This window comes from Pinus tabuliformis, chromosome X (genome assembly GCF_031772625.1).
Source record: "Pinus tabuliformis cultivar Carrire ecotype Pingquan chromosome X, CPIR1, whole genome shotgun sequence".
Lineage (NCBI taxonomy): Eukaryota > Viridiplantae > Streptophyta > Pinopsida > Pinales > Pinaceae > Pinus > Pinus tabuliformis.
The window spans coordinates 452,017,444-452,043,108 of NC_142308.1; the positions used below are offsets into that span (position 1 = coordinate 452,017,444).

At 37.7% G+C, this 25,665-nt stretch overlaps 1 pseudogene across 1 annotated transcript in view; it reads left to right on the forward strand.

The window, feature by feature from the left end:
* The window catches only part of LOC149140540 (transcription initiation factor TFIID subunit 14b-like), a 59,798-nt pseudogene extending 44,496 nt beyond the window's left edge, over positions 1-15,302 (forward strand). Inside the window, exon 7 of the transcript XR_016265025.1 lies at positions 14,698-15,302. The product of XR_016265025.1 is annotated as a transcription initiation factor TFIID subunit 14b-like (transcript). The remainder of the gene's footprint in view (positions 1-14,697) is intronic.
* Positions 15,303-25,665: the final 10,363 nt, after the last annotated feature.

A 25,665-nucleotide genomic window follows, 5' to 3' on the forward strand; every position in this document is an offset into this window, starting at 1 on the left:
TGTTCATTTTTTAATTTTGAACAACATCTGGATGGGTTGATACAGGGCTACTGAAAGAGAGTTGTAGATGTCACCTACAACTAGCACTCATGTGGTGGATGGGCAATCCTAAAGGAAACATGACTTGGTAGAGGTAGCAGTATGAAGATTTGCCAGATGCGGACTGGAAGATCACTTTCTGATGAAAATAAGGATGACATGATTGTGGGTTCAATCCTATGGTTCGTTGAAGGAAAGTGAGGGATGGCCGATGCACTACAAAGAAGAAATACAAGATGAAGGCTCCATAATGACGAAGAAGAAATTCATGACACAAAATGAGGAGCTCTACAAGCAGTTGAAGTTACCATGTGGTTGGATGGAAGATCCTAAGGGAAAGATGACTTGGTAGAGGTAGCAGTACAAAGAAATGCCAGATGCGGGTTGGAAGATCACTTTCTGATGAAAAGAATGATGACATGACTGTTAGTTCTGTTGTAACATGCATTTTTGTTGCTTGTAGTATTCATTTTTCATACAAGAACTTGAAAATATTTCAAAAATAGATAAAAGAAAAAGGAAGGAGTAATAATGGTATATCGGGTATGTTTTCTTTGTAAAAGAACAAGTAAAAATAAAAGAATCGACCCTGGTATAGCCAAGGACTAAGCTAATGGTTATATGAAAGTATACGTATATATATGTATATCGCAAAGCATGTTGTGTATCGGAATCGCAAAAGAAACAAGTTATAAAGTGTCAAAGATCCGGACCCGAAATATATATATTATATTTAAAAGCTTGGCGGGTCCGTGAAGCGTCGAATACATATGTATTGGTTCATTCACTGATTGCCGATTGCAATTCACGATAACTGGACTCGAAAAGATATATATTGCGTTTATAATGCCGACGGGTCCGAAATAACACAGAGCGCTTATTATATATGTATGTGATCCCGCCGATTGCGATCCATGATAAGGGTCGGACTCGATATATATATTGTTGTAAAGTCCAGGCGGGTCCGCGAGGCATACGAAAAGGCGGATTTAAAGTTACAAGTGGGATTTCGGGCAGAGCAAAAACGGTAAGTGGTTTTTAATGGAGCTCACCTGATCCCACTTATCATTCGACACGTAGCAGCGGGTGGAGAGAGAAAACTGCCCATTTCGGGCGGGTATTCTATAGGCTTATGTCCCACTCGAAATCTTTATAGACCGTCTAATCCGAAAAGTGCAGATCTACGGTGGGGATATATCGGCGGAAAAGGTATGCCTCGATAGTTGTGCGGAGCTGTATTAAAAGCGGAAAAGCATGTTTTATGGCATATTTCTATTATAAAAGGTATATAATGGAAAAAGCGCAAATATGAAGGATTTATGCATAAGTCCAATATTACCATAGTTATGCGGCTTAAGGGTGCGTAAAGTTAAGTTTTGCAGTGATATATCGGGCTGATTGCAATTTGCAATGGAAGTCAACAGAGCACTGAACAGGCGGATTTGACAGATTTATAAAGCAAGATTAACTCTTTTTAGTCCTGTATTAATCAAAGGTTCGGGTTAATTTCGTTGTGTAAAGTGGAAAATCAGTGTTCGAGCCGAATCTGAAGAGGGAGACGATCAGGTATGTTTTCTTTGTATTTTGGCCAATCAAAATGCCCATATAAGCCCAAGATTACACAAGCTAAACGCATTTCATTACGGCTAAAACGAATTAAGCATCATTAGGGCATTTATAGAGGAATTCGACAGTGGATTAACAGAGCAAGCCAACAATGATTTCCCCTTATGAATTTAGTTATGTTGTTGTTATTTCATGTTCTTTGAGGTGTCTTTTACCCTCTGTAAAATTCTGTAATAGTTTTTACTTCATATAGTTAGAAAGTAGTTAGATAATTTGGCAGTTTCGGAAATCAACAACTGTTCCACAATGTATAAAAAGAGGAAAATTTACAAAGAAAGGGTTCGAATTTTGGAGAACCCGAAGACTAGGCTACTGTATTCCTGATATAATTGTTGATTAATGAAAGAATCAGAAGTTTCCATGAATTGTTGGGTATAATTTTGTAACCCTCTCTGTTATGTGTCATCTTATATTTTCTTCTTTCAAGTATAGTAATTAAGCTGCAGGTCTTTATTTGCTTATGTAGATAAAGTTAAAATTCTTTAAAAGAGCGCTCCTATACTTGAAGTTTTCACCTTTCTTTCTAAGTTATAGATAATAGTTTCTGTGAAAGACCAACATATTATCTTTAACTTTTCCAAGAGTCACAGATAGTAGTTTCTGTGTTAAACAACATATTGTCTATGATTCAGTTCTCAGTTTCATAATTCTTCTAAGTTACAGATAGTAGTTTATGTGAAAGAACAACATATTATCTTTAACTTCTCCTTCAAGCATTCTTCATTCATCATTTATATCTAGCAAAAAATGGCATTCTGAGATGTTTTGGTCATACATGTATTAAGGGTTAAAGACCAAGTTCTCCAGGTCCTTCATTTGAGGACACAACAAACAATAAAGTGACAATAAATAATATTTATTAATGTCTTAAGCACAATTTCTCTATAGCCAGGAAATTGGTTTCTTAAGGTACAACATTAATTGGTGCCGCTACCGGGGAGAGAAGACAATAACACTTTTCCTTGGGTTTTCACTATTTTCCTTTGGTTGTTCAGTGAGGAGGAGATATTTGGCTGTTTTGAATCAAAGCAATAACTCTGGCTTCAAGGAGACCCCATACAAGATCAGACACTTCACAACAGAAGGTTCAAGCTCTTTCAGATCTTGAAAGGCTAGTTTCTAGGAGGGTTGGAAGGTCTAAGATTCCAATTACACCAATTCCTATATTGTCTGCATCAGGCAATAATTCACCTGAACATTCATCTGATAAAGAGTCATCTTTTTCATCATCTTCATTTCAGGAACCTAACTGTCAAGAGCAATCTTTAGAATCTGTTACTTTTCATTTATCTGCTATAATCATTCAACCTCGACCAATAGCCACATTACCACCTCTAGACACTCCATTTACTTCTAAGTCAAGTTCCACATCTGTTGCTAAGCAAGGTTCAATAAACATGGCAATGCATACATTCGTGATGAATAGGTATGCACCCCTTCAACTGCCACAACCGTTTAATCAAATGCCACAGGATTACCTCAAAATTCTTCCTCGTTTTACAGGGGAAGATGAACAAACTGCAAAGAATCATGTGTCAGTATTTTGCAATTTTGCAGATAGCCTAAACGTTGAACATTTAGATGTTATTCTAAGACTTTTTGTTCAGTCCTTGGATGGAGAAGCAAGGAAATGGTTTAAAGGACTTCCTAATAATTCTATTCCTTCTTGGGAAGAGATGGAACGTTTATTCATCCAGAAATGGGGAGAAAAAAGAGACCATGGGTATTCATTAACAGAGTTTAATGCCATAAAGAAGAAGTCTGATGAAACTGTGGCCGAATTTGTCAGAAGATTTAACAAATTGTACAATAGACTCCCAGTGGAGATTAAGCCTCCTCCTGCTGGTGCAAAAATAACTTTTGTAGGGGCTTTTGAATCAAATTTTGGATTCACATTAAGGGAAAGAAGATCTCCAACCCTTGATCAGATCCAAACAGATGCATTAGAGATAGAAGCAAATCTGGTGGCTGCAGGAAAAGCACCAGAGACACAACCTACCCAAGACAAGGGAAAGGCAAAGATAGAATCCTCTCAAAGTCAAGCATTGGAGGATATGTTTAAAACTTTGTCAGATAAGGTAAATAAATTAGAGTTAGAAAATAAGAATTTGCAGAAGAAAACACAGTATAATAAGAACTTTAATCCCCAATACAGAAGACAACCTTTGCAAATCCTGCAAAGGGAAAGAAAAGATCAAAATCAGATTCAAGCACCATTATATATAGAAGCAGATCCTGGTGAAGAACAACCTAAAGATCAAATTTCTACGTTATATGTAGTAGATGAAGATGAACTTGGTATCGAAGGAGAAGAATATGTATATGATGAAACATATGCCATTCATGATGAAAATGAAATTGATGAATATTGGAAACAATTTTCTGATTTTATGCAGGCTGAGCTACATAAGAAGTATGACTTGAGATCGAGGAAAAGATCAAGAAATCAAGAAAATGAAAGTGAGCAACAGGTTTCAACTTCCTCACTAAAGGCGACTCCACAAGATCTCAGCCTGCAAAACACGTAAATAAAGGAAAGTAGCGACAGAATGCAAATGGCAAGACACAGATACTTAAGGGTGAGCCTTCTCAAGATCAAACTGAAAAAATTCCTTTGGAGAAACTTGTTTCAATTCCTCAAGTAATTCCAGTCATGAAGAAAGGTGAAGATGAGAACGAATGGATTGCTAAACAGGGTCACTTGTTTAGTCTTACTAAGGAGTTGGAAAAGGTAAGAATACAAGTTTCCCTTACAGAGTTGGCAAAAACACCTATTTATCAAAAGGAGGTCGCTGAGTTTATTAATTTAAAAGAAAATGAGAGTATAAATGACACTGTAAATCTGCAAGGGGGGATAAACTAGTAGTGGTTTTTGGTCCACATGTAGGGCAAGTAGATTCTTCAATACCTCCTTTTTATATTTCCTCCTACATAATTGTATGTTTGATTCGGGAGCTTCACATAATCTTATGCCTTTGTTAGTGATGAAGCAACTAAATCTACAAGTGACCAAACCTTATAGGGACTTGTATTCTTTTGATTCTAACAAAGTCAAGTGTCTGGGGGTTTTAAGGATTTGGCAGTGTCACTAGCCCAAATTCCAGCTAGAAGCTTGGTCATGGATGTAGTAGTAGCAAATGTCCCTGCTAGATTTGGAATGCTTCTATCTAGGTCCTAGGGGGCTAAATTGGGGGGTGTTTTGAAACTAGATTTTACATATGCTGTTATACCGATTTTTGGTGGGGAAGAGAGGAGATTGTACAGAGAAACTAGGTTTATAAAAACAATTACAAAAAATGGAGCAAGCAATTCACCTGTATATAGTAAGGAGAAGGATGACTTTGATTGTTTCACATTGCATGATAATGCAGAGCTGGCTGAAGATAATCAGAAGTAGCTTGCTTCAGCCAATGTAATTACAGAGCTGCAAACGGAAGAAGTGTGGAAATGTTTCTTTGATGGAGCTTATTCCAAGGAAGGAACAGGTGCTGGTTTTCTTCTAATTGCACCTGGAGGTAATATGTTCCCTTTTTCTTTTAAATTAGAGTTCGAGGCAACAAACAATGTGGCAGAATATGAGTCCTTGATTATTGCTCTACAAACAGCTAAACAAATGGGAGTTAAGTCAATTTTTGCTTTTGGAGATTCAGAGCTAATTATTAAGCAAATAAAAGATCACTGCCAAACAAAACATCCTAGGCTCTAGGCATACAAAAATGAGGCATGGGATTTGATTGAGAACTTTTTTGAAGCTTTTAACATTCAATTCATTCCAAGAGATGAGAATAGATTGACAGATTCATTGGCTGTCGCTGCTAATACTTTCAAGCCTCCTATTAATCCAAGACTAAGATATGAGGTAGAAATGAGACACAGACCTTCTGTTCCTGATAATGTTAAGAATTGGAAAGTTTTTGAGGATGACCAACAGATTAAGGAGTTTTTGACTATGGTTGAAGAGTTCCGGGGCATAGAAATTGATCAAGATGAGGAAGAGACAACAGAAATTGCAGAAGCCAGTGGTTTAAAAGATTCAATAGCAAATCAGAAGATCTTTCAATTGAAAGATAATATTCTGCCAAAGGGACTTGTTCCTTTTGAAAGGCTTTTTTAATTCCAATGGTGTGGCTGTGGACTCAGGAAAAATTTCACAGGATGAACATATTCAGGATCACAACATTGGAACCTAGGAGAATCCCAGGTTAGTCAAATTATATGGTGGAGTTTCACCTAATTTTCCAGAAAGATATATTTAACTTTTCAAGAATTATGTTGATGTCTTTGCATGGTCCTATGAAGATCTCTTTCAATTGAAAGATAATATTCTGCTAAAGGGACTTGTTCCTCTTGAAAGGCTTTTTTAATTCCAATGATGTGGCTGTGGACTTAGGAAAAATTTCACAGGATGAACATATTCAGGATCACAACATTGGAACTCAGGAGAATCCCAGGTTAGTCAAATTATATGGTGGAGTTTCACCTAATTTTCAAGAAAGATATATTAAACTTTTCAAGAATTATGTTGATGTCTTTGCATGGTCCTATGAAGATCTCAAAACCTATGATGTAAATATTATTCAGCATAAGATTCCTTTGAAGGAGGGAATTAAACCCTACAAACAGAAGCTTAGACAGATAAATCCTCTGCTTCTACCATCAATTGAAAAGGAGGTCAAGAAGTTGCTTGATGCCAAAATAATAGTCCCACTCAGGTATTCTGATTGGGTGGCTAATTTAGTACCTGTGAGAAAGAAAAATGGAGAAATAAGGTTGTGTGTGGACTTCAGAAATCTCAACAGGGCTTCTTTGAAAGATAACTATCCATTGCCTAAGATGGATCATGTGCTGCAAAAGGTAACAGGATCTTTTAGAATGTCAATGCTAGATGGATTTTTTGGTTATAACCAGGTGGTTGTGGATAAGGAGGATCAGAAGAAAACAACGTTCACAACTCCTTGGGGAACATTTATGTATGCCAGAATGCCTTTCAGATTGATGAATGCAGGTGCTACATTTCAAAGGGCTATGGACATTGCTTTTGTTGGAGATAAGTTTGTAGTAATATATTTGGATGATATTACTGTTTTCTCAAAGTCTGATGAAGAACATTTGGATCATTTGAAAAGGACTTTTGATAAATGTAGAAGATTTGGACTTTCCTTAAATCCCAAGAAATCCATTTTTTCTCTGGAAGAAGGAAAACTATTGGGACACATTGTTTCCAGAGGAGTGAAGATAGATCCAACCAGAGTACAAGCTGTGCAGAAAATACCATTGCCTAGGAGTAAAAAGGATATTCAAAAGTTTCTGGGAAAGATAAACTTCCTGAGAAGATTTGTATCCAACTATGCAGAAATTGTAAAAGAAATTACTAATATGCTAAAGAAGGAGAATGAAGTGAATTGGACCAAAGAAGCTAGAGAATCATTTTCCAGGATTAAAGAGGCATTACAGGCAGCTCCAGTCTTAATCAACCCTGATTACCAAAAGCCTTTCCAAGTTTTTTCATTTGCATCATCAAGTTCAATAGCTGTTGTCTTACTGCAGAAGAATGATGAAGAGAGAGAGCAGCCAGTTGCATTATTCAGTGAGATTCTGTGCTGAAATATAATATTCTTGAGAAACAGGTGTATGCTTTGGTACAAGCCCTGAAAGCTTTTAGAACTTATGTGCTGCAGTCCCAAATCATTGCTTATGTGCCAAATGCTGCAGCGAAAGATGTATTACTACAGGGAGATGTAGAAGGCAGAAGAGGAAAGTGGATTGCCAAGATCCAAGAATATGATTTGGACATAAAACCCACAAAGTTGGTGAAAGGACAAGGATTGGCAAAAATGTTGACAGAATCAAACTTTCAGGAATTGGGAGTTAACTTGTTGGCACCTGTGGATGAAAAAGCAGTTGAAGAAAGTGAAGGAGAGCAAGATCAAGGTATGAGGATCAGGTATAAATTTTTGTGTTCAGAATGGTATAAGCATATAATTCATTATTTGTGCTTTCTTACTTGTCCATAATCCTTAGATAGAACAAAGTATAGGGCACTAAAGATCAAGGCACAAATATATGTGATTGTGGAAGGCAGATTGTACTGGAAGGATCCTGCTGGAATTTTATTGCTATGTTTAACAGAGGATGAATTTACAGAAACAATCAAAGATTATCATGAGGGGTTTTTTGGAGGACATTATAGTTGGAAAGTAACTGCACATAAGATCCCTCAAGCAGGATTTTATTGGCCTACTTTATTTGGTGATACATATAAGTTTGTTAGAAGTCGTCAAAGGTGTCAGATTTTTGCTGAGAAAAAGAGATTAGCCCCTTTACCTTTGATTCTAGTTTTCATAGGGGAGCCATTTAGACAATGGGGATTGGACTTTGTTGGAGAAATCAATCCACCTTCAAGCAAACAACACAGGTGGGTTCTTACAACAACTGATTACTTCACCAAATGGGTAGAGACAATTCCTACTAAGAGAGCAAATGATCAGATAGTAATGAAGTTGCTAGAGGAAAATATTTTCAGCAGATTTGGATGCCCCATTAAAATTATAACAGACAATGCTCAACTCTTCAATTCAAGTAAGTTCATTGCTTTTTGTTCACAAGTATAATGTTATTTTGTCCCATTCAACAACTTATCAACCTCAGGGAAATGGATTAGCTGAATCTACTAACAAAACTTTGATGAAGATCCTTAAGAAAACCATTGCAGAAAATCAAAGAGATTGGGATTCTAAGTTAAAGTTTGCTCTGTGGGCTGCTGGAGTCACTACAAGAAGATCTACAGGGAAATCACCTTTTGAATTAGTATATGGAACTCAGGCTCTGTTTCCAAGTCAACTTGTGAAGCCGATGATTGCAATGATTCAGGAGGCAAAAGAAGAACCAAATGCTTTGATAAGAAGAATGAACAAAGTGGTGGAGCTAAGCGAGAACAGGGACAAGGTAAGAGACAACTTGATTATGTATTAATCCAAGATGAAAAATATTTTTGACAGAAAAGCCAAGGAAATTGATTTTAAAGTTGCAGATTTAGTATTGAGATGGGATACCAGAAGAGAAGATAAGGGTAAACATGGAAAGTTTGATCCTCTCTGGTATGGTCCTTTTAGAATTTCTGAAGTAAGATCCAATAATACCTTCATTCTTGAGAATCTTGATGGTGAAACTCTACAACTGCCTGTCAATGGGCAATACTTAAAGCATTACTTCCAGTTCTGAAGAATAAGCATCATTTCATTGTAAATACCAGAGTGAAATCAGTGTACAAATGCCATAGCATTTCAATTTATGCAAAGCAATATATGACTCCATGCCCGAGGTGAAGGCACTAATCTGTAGTTCTTAGTGCTTCTGTGGCAAAAGCACTATCCCCAGGTGGAGCCAGATGTTGTAACATGCATTTTTGTTGCTTGTAGTATTCATTTTTCATACAAGAACTTGAAAATATTTCAAAAATAGATAAAAGCAAAAGGAAGGAGTAATAATGGTATATCGGGTATGTTTTCTTTGTAAAGGAACAAGTAAAAATAAAAGAATCGCCCCGGTATAGCCAAGGATTAAGCCAATGGTTATATGAATGTATACGTATATATATATATATATATATATATATATATATATCGCAAAGCATATTGTGTATTGGAATCGCAAAAGAAACAAGTTATAAAGTGTCAAGATCTGGACCTGAAATATATATATTATATTTAAAAGCCCGGCGGGTCCGTGAAGCGCCGAATGCATATGTATTGGTTCATTCACCGATTGCCGATTGCGATTCACGATAGCCGGACCCGAAAAGATATATATTGCGTTTATAATGTTGACGGGTCTGAAATAAACACAGAGCGCTTATTATATATGTATGTGATCCCACCAATTGTGATCCGCAATAAGGGTCGGACCTGAAATATATATATATATATATATATTGTTGTAAAGACCTAGTGGGTCCGTGAGCGTACGAAAAGGCAGATTTAAAGTTACAAGTGGGATTTCGGGCGGAGCAAAAATGGTAAGTGGGTTTTAATGGAGCTCACTCGATCCCACTTATCATTCGACATGTAGCAATCGGGTGGAGAGAGAAAACCGCCCATTTTGGGTGGGTATTCTCTGGGCTAATGTCCCACCCGAAATCTTTATAGACCGTCTGATCCGAAAAGGACAAATCTATGGTGGGGATATATCGATGGAAAAGGTATGCCTCGATAGTTGTGCGGAGCCCGTATTAAAAGCGGAAAAAGCATGTTTTATGGCATATTTCTATTATAAAAGGTATATAATAGGAAAAGCGTAAATATGAAGGATTTATGCATAAGTCCAATATTACCATAGTTATGCGGCTTAAGGGTGTGTAAAGTTAAGTTTTGCAGTGATATATTGGGCTGATTGCGATTTGCGATGGAAGTCAACGGAGTGTTGAACGGGCGGATTTGACAGATTTATAAAGCAAGATTAACTCTTTTGAGTTCCGTATTAATCAAAGGTTCGCGTTAATTTCGCTGTGTAAAGTGGAAAATCAGGGTAGAGCCGAATCTGAAGAGGAAGATAATCGGGTATGTTTTCTTTGTATTTTGGCCAATCAAAATGCCCATGTAAGCCCAGATTACACAAGCTAAACACATTTCATTATGGCTAAAACGAATTAAGCATCATTAGGGCATTTATAGAGGAATTCGGTAGTGGATTAACAGAGCAAGCCAACAGTTATCGTCCCCTTTTGAATTCAGTTATGTTCCTGTTATTTCATGTTCTTTGAGGTGTCTTTTACCCTCTGTAAAATTCTGTAATAGTTTTTACTTCATATAGTTAGAGAAGCAGTTAAATAATTTGGGCAGTTTCAGAAATCAACAACTATTCCACAATGTATAAAAAGAGGAAAATTTACAAAGAAAGGGTTCGAATTTTGGAGAACTCGGAGACTAGACTACTGTATTCCTGATATAATTGTTGATTAATGAAAGAATCAGAAGTTTCCATGAATTGTTGGGTATAATTTTGTAACCCTCTCTGTTATGTGTCATCTTATGTTTTCTTCTTTCAAGTATAGTAATGAAGTTGCAGGTCTTTATTTGCTTATGTAGATAAAGTTAAAATTCCTTAAAAGAGCGCTCGTATACTTGAAGTTTTCACCTTCCTTTCTAAGTTATAGATAATAGTTTCTGTGAAAGACCAACATATTATCTTTAACTTCTCCAAGAGTCACAGATAGTAGTTTCTGTGTTAAACAACATATTGTCTATGATTCAATTCTCAGTTTCATAATTCTTCTAAGTTACAGATAGTAGTTTCTGTGAAAGATCAACATATTATCTTTAACTTCTCCTTCAAGCATTCTTCATTCATCATTTATATCTAGCAACAAATGGCATTCTAAGATGTTCTGGTCATACATGTATTAAGGGTTAAAGACCAAGTTCTCTAGGTCCTTCATTTGAGGACACAACAAACAATAAAGTGACGGTAAATAATATTTTTTAATGTCTTAAGCATAATTTCTCTACAGCCAGGAAATTGGTTTCTTAAGGTACAACAGGTTCAATCCTATGGTTCATTGAAGGAAAGTAATGGATGGCCGATGCCATACGAAGAAAGAATACAATATGAAAGCTCCATAATGATGAAGAAGAAATTCATGACATCAAAGGAGGAGCTCTACAAGCAGTTGAAGGTATCATGATCTCCACTAGGAGGCAAAAAGTTGTTGTTGGTTAAGAGGGAGCTTGGACAAGTCCCTGGATAAGAGGGAGCTTGGGTACATTCATTTTATACGAATGGGTATGTCTTCCCTAGTTGAGAGGGAGAGATAGACACATTATTCTTGTCTTCACTGCGTGAGGAAAGAATGGAGGATTGGGTAAACATTTGACATCCGATACTATTTGAGGATGAGGTAGGGCATCCAAAGTAAGGGTAGTCGTAGAGAAAATTCCTTGAGGATGTGGTATTCCAAGATAGGAATTGTCCTAGAAGGACATACCCTGTGAACACCCGGGTGGGGTATGTGCCTTGAGAGACGATGATGATGGTGTTTGTCAGTCATTGGTCTCGCGAATATTGTGCTCTGATCTTATGGAGAGATAGCGCTGTTAGTCAAGGCCTTGCTATGTGAGAATGCTGGTTGGTTTTATGCATAGAGATGGCTTACCAATCCGACTCTTCTTATGAGAATTATTCAGTTTGAGAATGTCCAAGTACCTTGTATAGATTATGAATACCTCCCTAGTTAAGGAGTTTTGAAACATGTAACTAGGTTTGGTCTTCATAATGACATATGTAATCATGATTTTATGTAATGAGAAAAATAAATTTATTATTATTATTATTATTGAGGCATGGGTTTCATGCTCAAGGAAATTTATTTTATAGGTAAGACTCCCTTTGAGAACTTCTAGGGCTTTTCATTGAGTCTACAAGTCAAGAGAGTCATTGTCATGTATGAAAAACCCTTCTTGGGCATGTTACATATTGTAAATTTTTTTATTCAAGTCAAAGTTAGAATCTATGTGCTACAATCAAGTCGGACCTCCAAAGAAGCAACTCAGCCTATCAAGAAGACATGTTGGCCTATAAACAATGTCAAGTCGGTCTACTAGCATGGGTGAGAAGCCTATATATAGGAGGACTCGACCTCATTCAAGGATCCATCCATCATCATCAAGAAGTTCGACTACAGGGCAAGAAGAAGTCTCCTATCAAGCGAAGAAGAGGAAGTCAAGAAGAAAGAAGGATCGAAGTAATTTAAGGTTTGTTTTGGGCTCTCTTTCCTCATAGGTGCGAAGGCTAGGGCATCATCTTGCAGCAGTAGAAACCAAATTGCAGAGAGCCAAAGTTTTGGTCAACGAAAGTCACCCTTACAAGTTGAGTTGATAAGGAGAAGGTCTCATCTCAAGCAAAGGAGAAAAGAAGGACAAAACTCCATCTTTCACTCACACGTGTCTCCTAGGGTTTCTACAGAAGAAATTGCTAGAGGTCGAAGTTGTAGAAGATTCTGCTAGGAGGTCGAAGTTGCAAAAGAATCTACTAGGAGATTGAAATTTCAAAAGCTATTAAGGTCGAAGTTGCTAGTAGGAACACTCATCAAGGAGGAAAGGTTGGACTTGGTCTTGGAAGGGTCTTGTTCAAGGGTCATAGGTCTTGGAATTCGTCAATTGAAGCTCTATAAGAAGAACAAAATTCTTGTGGGTTTTCCTCTTAGTTGGAGAGGTTTTGGCCCTGGCTAATTGCCTATATCTTGTGCCCTCTTGTCTTATTGTTTTTATGGTTTGGTAGCTATTTGATGAAGATAATACTAATAATAATCAAGTGAAAGAAGAAGCAAATCAAGTTAAGTAAAAATACATCACAAACAGTTACCAAAGTAAGAGAAATCACCTACTCTAGCTGCCCCTACATTTCTTAGCATTCTCACCTATTCGGACCTTTGAAACAATGCTTCTAACCTCTTAAAACTTCTTTGCATTCCTTGTGGCTTGAGAAATCACCTACTCTAGCTGCCCCTAAATTTCTCAACATTCTCACCTATTCGGACCTTTGAACAATGCTTCTAACCTCTTGAAACATCTTCGCATTCCTTGTGGCTTAATGATTGTGTATAAGGCTTATTGATGTGCCCAAAATTTGCTTTTGTTTCCTCTAGGGGCTTGGTCCTAGGAGACTTGGTTCCTCTTCTTGTCTTGAAGCTTTAGTTGACCTTCTTTCTGCCCTTACACAAATGAGCCTCGCTCTGATACCATGTTGAGAAATCTAGGGCAGTTTAGTTGTTGCATTTAAATTTGTTTTTTCTTTAACTTTGATAGATGCTTGTGATCTTTTTGAATTCTTCCTTTTTTTATTATTATCTCTTTGATCACCAAATAGTTACCAAAAACATGAAAAGAAATAGATGCCAAATGTAGGCACTCAGCCAGGGCAAAACCCCTATGAGGGGGAAAACCCAATCAAAATTTTCCTCTAGTAGTTTCAAATCAGATTGAGACAACCAAGACCCTTTAGACTCAACAGAGAGACCTCCTTCACTCCACCAAGTTAGCTTTCAATAGAGATAAAAATCAACCCAAGTCATTTCTTCAATAGTGAATCAACAAGTGCAGCTTCATCTAGTAACATATCGAACCTGCAACATCTTAGATATCTTGAACCTATAGTAGATATTTCGGACCTGCAATCATGTCAAATATCTTGGACCTGAAGTAGCACATGTGGCAGAAGCAATATCTCAAATGCTTAAGTTTTTTCTCTTCTTCTCAGCTTCACACCTTTTCTTCTACTCGAATTGCAGATTTGAATTGCTTGGTGTGTGTAATTAAATAGGTCGAATTCCTCCTTATTTATACTCTTTCAGCTGGCCAAATCCTTCATGAAGCCAACTTGTTCTCTCTTTGGGGCGAACTTGGTGGAGGAGGAAGAACATAACATTTTTGACTCAATGAAAGTTCTTTTGTGACTTTACAAAGCTCAAGAAGGGTCTAGACAAAGACTATGACTCTTGACATAAGCCTAGAAGCCTACAATGGAGGCTTTGACCTATACACCATTGACCCAAGCATGAAACTCATGCTTTAATAAGTTGATTTCTTTTATAATAAAAATCCCTTTTTTCTTTTTCTTTTGATAAATACATTACATCATGGTTCAAATACACTTATGAAGACCGACACTAGTTACATTCTTCAACAATATTGACACCAACACATGACCTAATACATATGGAGTTCACATATTGAATGGAAAAAACAACTTTGACTTCAATCTTGAAAACTACTACAATACTTTTATTGTCTAAGATTCCTCCCTATCAAGATACTTTTTAATTCAAAGTTTGTTGAGGCACATCAATCTTATACATGTAGCAGAAATTTCCTTTGGTCTTGCTTTCCTTGATGTCTCTGCTTCCTTTAATATGGTTGCTATAAACCCATCTTTTATGGCAAACAATTATATGTCAATTCATTAACTATTACAAGTGTATGCATAAGAAAACCCATCATTAAGGGAAACATGGATTTTTAACTTCTTGTTTTTAACTGGCAGGTACAAAACCATATCATGAAGTTGAGAAGACAGCTTAATTTGGTTGAAACTGAGGTTACACGTTTGAAGGCAAATTCTGGTCAGTGAAATGGTAACCAAAAATTCCTGTAGCACCAGTCAACTGTAAATCATAATCTTGTTGATATGTAAAATAGCTTCATGAAGGTACAAGTTGCCAGGCTTTGTTACCCATCCCCAAACATGGCTTCAAGGAGTAATAGTGGCCAACTTCCCCAACCTTTAAAATCTGTGAATTCATGCATTTTCTTGCAACAAAGAGTGTTGAAAACCCTTTTATGATGGGTTTTCACGTCTTAATTATCAACTTTGGTCAATAATACAATATTTGTTTTCTTATGTTTTTCTGCGGCATCATTTTTCACTTGTAATGGAACTGTTAGGTTGTTCCTTATCAGTGGTCTCAGTAGAACTTTTTATTTTCATGAGATGGGGAGTGGAAAAAACGAAATACCCTGCACGTGCCTATGAGAAGGCTGTTGGATTATCATCATATGATTATGTGGGGATGTTCTTTCTTGTATGTTTACTCAATAGTAATGTTTATGTTCATGCAAGTCGGTTATATCAAATCATTTCACATTCTATTGGTAGATTTGAATTACTTTTGAGATATAGGAAATGACTAATTTTTTATTTTTATTTTCTTAAATACTTGGAATGAAACCCTGGAGTACTTCACCACATTTTGTGGATGGCAAACCGAGTATACCATTGTCTTCGCCCCAAGGGTATCAAAGAGAGTCAAATCCGTGACCGGCAGCAACTAGCAGCGATATCAAAGAACTTCATGTCTGGCTTTACACCACTTGAACTAACCCTTGGAGCTGGGAAATGAATAAAAATATGAACATCAGAATATCAAAGATAAATCTGCTTTCTGATAAAAGTTGGCATTTAAGTACTCAGATTTAGTTGTGTCTATTCTGATCCTATTTAGATGGCCACTTGTTTCTTTTCCTGCAATACGATATTTTTTGCATTATTCTTCTTGAAAGTACCTAGTTCTCTCATTTCGTCTAAAGCCTCAAAATTACATCCCTTTATAATATATACCAATAAAATGATTTCAAAATGTCAATCCTTAACCTTCTGTTACTTTAAGAAGACATCTGACGGCTTAGAAGATTATGATAGCAATTACTAATCACGGCTGATTTCTAGGGATATCCTTTCATATTTGTCAGGTGCGCAAGCTTCATTTTGATATGACTTTTACATAAGAAGTAAATTAAAAATTTGTCCAAGTCATTTTTGATTTTCCGTATTTCTTGGTTAAATTTTGATGAGGCAAGATCTAAGCATTCCACTATTTTAGTGTTTGCAAGAAATACAGTCTCTCTCTCTCACACCCACGAGCACACACATGCCCATATATCAGTTCCCTATTCATCTCTTCTATAGCAGGCCTTCCCGTTTGGGTCCTGTCTCAAAATTTTCTCAGCATTGCCTTCCCCTTTGGGTCCTGTCACAAAATTTTCTTAGCATTAGACTTGTAATTCTGAAAAGTTTATCCAGATGATTATTGTTTTGGAGGGAAGTCATGAAATACAAAGACAGTCTAAATATCTTGCTTTAGAACGTGACTAAAATTGGAATTTGCTGTGTTAAATTTGACCTGGCACAGTTAAATGCACCGTGAGAAAAACCAGTCTATAAATAAGAAGATTTTACCACCGTAGATGTACATTGGAAGATTTTCATGGTAAAACAGTATGTGTGTGTTAGAACATAGAGATCAATTTTTATTTTTATTTGTAACTGATATGCATAAATTTCTTAACGTCATGCTGTTCATTTAATTGGGTATTTAGCCATGGCTTAAAGGATCGATGACAAGAAACTATTTCAGGACATTTGTGATCTCTAATGCTGAAGAATTCTAATGTTATTCCTGGAGTCTTACTTGAAGTTCCTTACTGTTAAAGTATACGTTTTGTTTCTAACAATGTTGTAAACATTGGCATTGGGTAAAATCTGCGAGGGTCCGGAAAACCAAAATTGTAAAAGTCGAGAAAATATTGGTAAAAATCAGCAAACATCAGCAAAATTAAGATACCAGCCAAAATATTAGTAAAAATCAGCAAACATCAGCGATGCCAAAAAAATTGTGATTTTGCGATAAAATCGGGATGTTTGCAACACTGGTTTCTAACATGTTTTTATGGATGGAAAATAATCATACCACAATCTCTGTTTGTTCAATCGGTTGGTAGTTTATACAATAATACAAACCATGCATGTTCGGCTGCTATATTTTTTGTTATTTTATAGGGAGCTGATTTTACCTTGTGTTGAACAACATGATGAAAGAAGTGAACGCTGAACTAAATATGATAACTAGAAGTGCGGAAATAGTCATGCGCTGCAGGCGTGAAAGGACTCACTGTCTTTCCACCAAAGAATTGTACGTGGACATTTAGGAATCAGTGCCATTCAGGCAACCAAGATCCAGTCTTGTTGCCAAGTGCGTGTAGTGCAAGTATGGCCTTCCTAGCAAGGATGTTCTTATATGGGGATTGATCGTAAACTCATAACTGTTTGTTTCAGTTGAATTTGAGAACCGGGGACACAGGGATTGACCTTTTTGGTGTGTGGTCTGGAAGATGATATTTTCTATCTCCTGGCCTTGGGCCAGTTTTTTTAGCTATTATTATGTGAACTTTTTTGACTAGACAGGCTAGAAACCAATTGAAATAATGACAACTGAATCAAGGGGACTTTCTATGGTGCTTTGTCTGTTAAAGAATTGATTTCGAAACAAAGGTTAAATATCTCTTTCTTCTCTTGATCAAGACAAAGTACAAAATTTGATAGATGAGAAACATTAATTTTTTTTACAAGAAAGGTTCTTACTACTGATTGGGCAAAAAGGAAAATCCGGTACAGAATATAAGTGGATACGATTTAGAGAAGCCAAACGCTATTTTCTTAAATGGCATTACCAAATGATGGAGCATAGATGTGTCCATCATTGTTTATTTTCAAATGGGTTAATATGGTTGTGTGCGTTTTTTGTTCCTGCTATAGTCCTCGTCTCTGCTCTTTCAAGGTTGTGGTCTTTAGGTGATTAACGAAGTGGTTTAGTTTTTCCAATTTATTGGTCTAGTTGGGACTTCGGTTTGATTGTTACTTTTGAAACGTAGCCGTTTGATATTGTGTGTCAAATCTGTTTGTACTGTTGGCATTTTAAAATTGAAGATAGTAATTTCAGCATAAATTGAGATTTCGTAAAATTGTTATTGGCATTAAAAATTCAAGTAACATAGAGACTACTTTCTATGTTGCCATATTGCCGGCCTTATTTATTGGCTGGCCTTTTTCCAATAATTACCCGGGGTCCAGTATTTGTTTTGGAGAGGTTAGTTTGTATGTTTTGCATTTTTTTTAATGTTTACATTATTCCTTTCAAAGGAGATTCTCACGAGGAAATTTCAAGGATGCACTTCTAGACATCTGAATGGCATTTGCAATGAACTCAGGTGGATTTAAACAGGGGATCCTGTTGACATGGAACTAGTCAAATACCCAGAGACAGACATGGTTATTTTCACTTTTATCTTATTGAAGAAAACTTTCAAAATGCTTTTATTAAAATTCATCAATAAAATCTCCACTGTGTACTACAGATTCTTATTGAAAACACAAAAATAAGTACCTTTTCTCTTATAACCTTATAAAACGAGCTATCGAACTGAGAACACTTTTCCTAGACCATCCGAGATAATCTCTTAGCCTGAAAACTTTCCTGCACCTATATTTGCTAATGTAATCGAAGTGCATTCACAATTGATCAGGTCTAGGTCAATGGCAAATATTTGTTTGTTTGTTTTGGTTTTTTTGGTTTTAAATAGAAATATTACATACTTTTTTATGGATAAATATCCATATATTCTATATGAGAAATATACATTATGGATAAGTGAATGTGGGTGGGAGGATCCCAATCATTCCTACCAACTACCCAAGGCAAACACAATTGACTATATATATTACATACCTTATGAAAATAATTATAAAACTAACTCGATTATATTTTAAGATTGAAAAAAAAAATCAAGTCAATCAAAACATGTCATGTAATACCACTAACAATTAGTCATAAAGTACCATAAAATTTAAGGTAAAAAAATTAATAAAGAAATATGACACTTTGTATCTAAGATTATTAGAGAAGTGGGAAATTTGTCATAGAAAGGGATTTCTGGGATTCTTATTGAGGGTGTGAGGGTGGTGTTTTTTCCTTTATGATTATTTTCTAATAATTTGGTAATAATTTGGTTGGCTATATGCTATTGTTGATGATTATTTGAAGTCCTTGAATATGTAGAGTGAGTAGGAGAGTCCTAAAAACAATCATATGTTATAGGTAAAGATAAAGACCAAAGTCAATTAAAACATGCCAGGTAAGTTACCACACAAACTCACATTAAAAGATGAAAAGTGTCAATAGCTAGATGGGGACGTGGGGACATGAAACTAGAAGGATGGCCATTGTCACCTTACCATCACTCCGCACTTCAGACAGAGGGTAAAATTTATGTAGTATGGATAGAGGATAAAAATAATCTAACAAGATGTAACATATGTAAAATATGGAAAGTTTCCAAAGATGGGGTTGGAGAAATTAAATGGAAGGGGAAGCCCCATGCCTTATTACTTGGTTATGGAGTCATGGATGCAATCTATGTGACTATTCTATTTAAGGTTAACAAGCAAAATACAACAAGGTAAGAAAAAAAGGGTTTCACAATAGGATTCATTGCAACGATCAAAATGGGGGCATAACTCCTTTCCTGATGGGTCATAGGGTGTGGAGCCCCAATACATTTTTTTGGGTGGATTTGTGCATTTGTGTCTGTTAGTTTTTGGTACACAATTTTCCCTTTTAGAGGTTTTGAGGGGCGCGATGGTTCAACCCATGATTTTGTAATTATGGTTAAGGAACTACGAGTGTATTCTAATGCAAGGTTAATGGATTGAATGCTTATGGATGCTGCGATATATATTGTGAAGATGACATTTACTAAAAAATCTTTTGGATTTTCCTAGTTTAGGATTCTAGGGTAACGTCTGTGTTAAATGTGTGCACGATTGCATATTTTTTGCTTTTATCAAGAACATATTTGCAACAATTAGCTTTATAGTGTTAAAACTTACATTTGGTATCAAAGTAGTTTGGCTTCAAGGGGACATTTTTTTGTGGCTAAGGGTTTTGACTTTGGCTTATGGAAAACCTTGTTACACTGGGAGCTCTTCAATATTGATTCTTGTGGTGAAAGGAAATGACAAACATTTCAAACATAGAGATTGAGAAACTCAATGAGCAGAGTTTTGTGCTGTGGAAGCTCAAAATGGAAGATCTTTTGGTGGACAAAGATCAGTGGATCATTGTGGATCTGGGTATTGCATTGACGATGATGTCGAAAGAAGACTATACCAGTTAGATTAGGCAAAGAGCACAATATGGTTGTCTCTCATATTTAATATTAAATATTTTAGGAGAAGCTACAACAAAGGCATTGAGGAACAAGTTAGGGACTCTGTGTCAGTTTAAGTCCTTGGTGAACAAATTGTTCATGTAGAAGAGGTTGTATAACCTATGGATGAAGGATGGAGACTCAGTGACATAACATTTGTATGCTTTCTTTTTTTTGCTTAAGCAAGAGACGATCCTTCTATTAACTTTGGAAAGAAAATATTTTACACATGTTACAACAAATGCCCAGAGGCACAAACTCCCTCAAAGGGGAGTGAAAAAACCCAATGTACCCAACAAAATCCTCCAAAAATTCAGACAGAGATAGGGCCTAGATTGCCCTGGAACTAAGAACGGGCCAGTGGATCCGAGGTCTGCTCCCCAAAACCAACCAAAGAACAGTCTTCAAACAATCCAACAGTCAAGAAACGACCCATGCAGGGGCGAAGTCACCAAGAAACCCTAAAGTTGCCCGATCAACGCTGACCGTTGATCTTCTTTTCTGATCCAACGGCTGGAGTCCATATCGCGCAGCCTAAAAAGCCCACTGAATACCTCGCGATGAAGGCGGTTTGCTTTTTCGGTCTCTGCCACGTGTTGCTTCTTGAACATAATCGCTAGCTTTTCCTTAAAACTGTCTTTGGTTTGGAAGGCGCCCGATGAAGGTGGGAAACCATTAATGGTTTTATCTTTTCGGCCCCACCAACATGCCCACCAAAAGGTGGTCGTCGATCTTCCCTCTCCAGATCCGACGACCACAAATCTAACCGGACCCCACACCTGCACACTAAAAACCTTGAAGTTGCACGATCAAGGCGGACCGTTGATCTGTTCCTGTTGATCCAACGGCTGGAGTTCATATTGCGCGGCTTAAAAAGCCCGCTGAATACCGCGCGATGAAGGCGGTTTGCTTTATCAGTCCTCCGCCACGTGTTGATTCCTGAATGGAATCGTTGGCTTTTCCTTAAAACCGTCTTTGGTTTGGAAGGCACCCGATGAAGGTGGGAAACCATTAGTGGTTTTATCTTTTCGGCCCCACCAACATGCACACCAAAAGGTGGCCGTTGATCTTCCCTCTCCAGATCCGATGACGCAGATCAAATCAGACCCCACACCTACACACTAAAAACTTTAAAGTTGCATGATCAACGCTGACCGTTGATCTGTTCCTTTTGATCCAACGGCTGGAGTCCATATCGCGCGGTTTAAAAATCCTGCTGAATACCGCGCGATGAAGGCAATTTGCTTTATCGGTCCTCTGCCACGCGTTGATTCCTGAGTGGAATCGCTAGCTTTTCTTCAAAATCGTCCTTGGTTTGGAAGGCGCTTGATGAAGGTGGTAAACCATTAGTGGTTTTATTTTGCCGGCCCCACCAACCTGCACACCAAAAGGTGGTCGTTGATCTGCCCTTTCTAGATCAAACAGCCTCAGACCAAAACAGACCACACAACTGCCCACGAAATACCTAGCGATGAAGGCGGTAATCACTGTCCAACCATCTCCATGCGTCGCCTTCTGAATGGTATCGCTTGTCTTCTGGGAAAACTTCTCTCGGGTCAGAGGTTCTGGGCAGTTTTGACCCCAGTAATTCCTTCCATTGACGAGTTCGTCTTCCGTGGAAACATTCCTCTTGTGACCAGTTATCTTCTGTCTCGATAACCTACTGTGCATCTCCGCTAATAGGCCTTCTGAAGTGAACTTATCCATCATTATCATGGAGTAAAATTTTGTCTCTTGATTTTTCCTGATACTGTTGTCGGTCGCTGAGGGCCCTGGATGAGCATCCCTCCTTCAACCTGTCATCCGTTATCTCCTCCCACCAGCAGCAGAAGTCGATATGCTTGTTACGTACCCCCTCATTGGCAAGCCAGTCCACAACTTTGTTGGCTTCCCTGTGAACATGCACCAACCTAAGAGTTCTCAGCGTTCTTAGGTATGCTTGAATTCTTTGGTAGACTTGCAGAAGCCGCCAATGTTCTGAGATTTTCTCTGGAGCAGCGCCAACATTTATCCTCTTGATTGAGTTAATGACTAATTCCGAGTCAGCCTCAATGATGACATTGTGAATGTTGTACTTGAGCAGTATTTCCAAGCATAATTTCATCGCCATGAGCTCAGCCATATTGTTGGTTGCTTTTTCTAGATAACTGTGGAAGATGACTTGTATGTTTCCTTCCTCATCTCTCAAGACCCCTCCATACCCTGCTTCTCCCGGATTCCCTTTTGATGCTCCATCTATGTTAAATTTTAAAAAGCCATGAGAATGTTTCCATGAAGACTTTTCTGCTGAGGTATTCTTGTTGATCTGCACAGAACCCAGAGGGGGATGAACCTTGAGCTCTAACTTCTCCAATATTCTGGCCTCTCTTTGTCCGAGGGGTTTGCCGGAAGCTGCACCTCCCAGTATATGAACAGTCTCTTTGAGTTGTTTAAGGATTAGCTTAAGGATGCTGCTCACCGGACTCGCTTTTCCCTTGAAAATCCTGTTGTTGCGCTCCTTCCAGACATTCCAGATTATGAATCTTGGGGTCAGCGTCTAGGCGGAGTTAATGATTTCATTATCCGAAAATTTTTTCCACCAATTCTTCAAAGTAGTAATGATGTCATTTACATTTCTGTTTGTCTGCTCGAAGACTTCTCCAACCCAATTCCAAAGTATTGTAGTGAAAGTGCATCTATTCAAGAGATGATTTGTAGTTTCTTCCTGTTGTTTGCATAAGTGACATCTTGAGGGGCCAACAAAGCCTCTTTTTCTTAGGTTATCCCATGTCAGAATCTTGCCTTGTTGAACCAGCCACTTGAACAGTTTGACTTTCATCCAATGAGGATTTTCCCATATTTCTTTCCACGTCTTATCAATGTTTGGAAGGTTAAGCCCTGAATCTATCCTTTTGGCTTCCTTAAGGTTGAAGATACCTGCCTTGTTCTTTCCCCATCTTAGTTGGTCGTTCAAGTTTGAGTTTAAGATTTGTCTCTTGTCTAAAAGATCTTTAAGGGCTATAGCTTGAGTATGCAGCGTGTCCATTCCACTGTAGTCTGGAAGTTTCCATGTTCTCCATTTCCCATTGTTCCTTGATTGGGCCCAATAGTAACTTACCCACCTTAAACCTTTGTTGATGGTATCAGTGTGAATGTCTGCTAATTCTTCACTTCAGAGATTGTCCTCCTGCTGCCAATTATCCTCCCAGAACCAAGCTAGGTTACCATTTCTGATCTCCCAGAAACTGTGATTTTGGACTAGGGCCCTGTTCTCCCATGCCCTATTCCAAATTGTAGAACCTTTTACTTGTCCTGTCATTCTGATTAGATTCTTCTTCTGCCATTCTCTAACATATTTTTGCTTCCAAAGTTTTGCCCAGGGGGCTTGTATTTCTTTTAGCCATCTCCACCAGATTTTGGCACCAAGAACTCTGTTAAGAATGCCTGGTTCATGAAGACCCAAGCCACCATGGGACTTAGGTTTGCATACTCTGTCCCATGCCACAAGGGCCCATTTCTTCTTTTCTTCACCTTTCCCCCAGAGAAAGTCTCTCTGAATGTTTCTTATATTAGTAACTACACCAGTTGGTGCTGGAATGGTAGATAGCATATAGATAGGGATACTTTGGAGGATATTCTTAGTGTGAATCAATGTCCCTGCTAGATTTAGTGCTCTATTTGTCCATTTGCTAATCTTATCTTTTAGCTTATTAAGAACAGGCTCCAAGATATCCTTGTGTAGCGGTTTGTCAGTGAGAGGAACTCCCAGGTACTTCGCAGGCAGTGACTCCCTTTGAAAACACAAAATTCTGGAAAGATTTCTTTGTATTGAAAAAGAAAATCTTAGATTTAGTAAGACTTACCTCTGTGTCTGCTACCCTAGCAAACTCACTCAGAATCTATTTGAATGCTTTGACTTCCTTGACAGTGGGTGTGCCTTGAAGCATAGTATCATCCACAAATCACTGATGTGTGACCATGTCCCTGCCTTGAGTGAGTCTCAGACCTTGACATCTCCCTTCCTCCTTAGCAGCTCTAATTGCTCTCCCTAACCCTTCCATCATTAGAATGAAAAGGAAAGGAGAAAGAAGATCTCCTTCCCTGAGACCTCTAGAAGGCTTGAAGGTTTTGGAAGGAGAGCCATTGAGAAGAATTGAACAGTTGGCGGTGGTAACTAGCGCCATAACCCATTTAATCCAATTGTAATCAAAGTCGTAGGTTTTTAATATTGCTCTTATGTACGACCAGCTAAGTTTGTCATAGGCCTTTGCTATGTCTAGCTGCATTATCATTCCTGCCTGTTTGTTGGTAATGAGTGAATGAACCATTTCATGTGCTTGAATTATATTATCTAGAATTTGTCTTCCTTCCACATATCCCGTTTGCTCCTCTGACACTAGGGTTGGGAGGAGTGGTTTGAGACGGTTGGCAATGACTTTGGATATAATTTTGTATATCACATTGCATAATGCTATACGTTTAAATCTGTCTGGAGAGGTGGCCTTTTCCTGTTTGGGTATTAAGGCTATGAAAGATTCATTGAGCGCCTTTAAGACTGTCTTAAATCTTTGAGAGTTTTTCACAACCTCCAGGTTGTCCTGTTTCACTATCCTCCAACAAGCTTTGAAAAAGTCCACATTAAAGCCATTTGGGCCTGGTGCTTTTCCATTTTGCATCTCTTTCACGGCTTCCTCAATTTCTTCCTCTGTTACTGGTCTGTTGAGATTGTAATTATCTTCTCTGGTAACCAATTTAGGAATGTACTGAGTAAATCTTTTCGTAAACTGGTACTTGTCTTCCAAGGTTTCCTCAGCAATTTTCTGAAAATGCTAGAGTAGAACCTTCTCCATCTCTTCATGAGTGTTTCTCTCTATTCCATGCTGATCTTTAAGTTTCACAATTCTATTGTTGTTTCTGTGAGCTATGGTGGATCTGTGAAAGAATTTGGTGTTTCTCTCCCCTTCTTTAATCCATTGTACTATGGATTTCTGTCTCTAGAATATTTCCTCTTGAAGACATCTGTTGTCCCACTCTTGCTGGAGTGACTTTGCCATCTCTTTCTTTCATCTGTATAGCCTTATGTGATAAGAATCTGGTTTATTTCCTTTAGTTTCTTTTCCACATCTCCTTTAGCTTTGAAGATGTTACCAAATTCCTTTTTATTCCACTCTTTGAGTCTACCTTTAATGTTCTTGAGCCTGCAGTGTAGAAGGAACATCTTTGTACCTTGAAGGTGAAGCTCTTCCTTCCACCATTTTTCAATGTTTGTGAGGAAATCTGAATGTGTGAGCCACACGTTCTCAAACCTGAAGGGGTTGTTCCTTGGCTTACCAAAAAGAGAAGCGTCCAATTGGATAGGCCAGTGATTTGAACCCCCAAAAGGTAGTATGAGTGCAGTAATGTTGCTTCCCCTGAGAAGAAGTTCCTTTGAAACAATAAATCTGTCCAATTTTGAGGCTACTTGGATAGGGCCCCCTCTTTTGTTATTCCA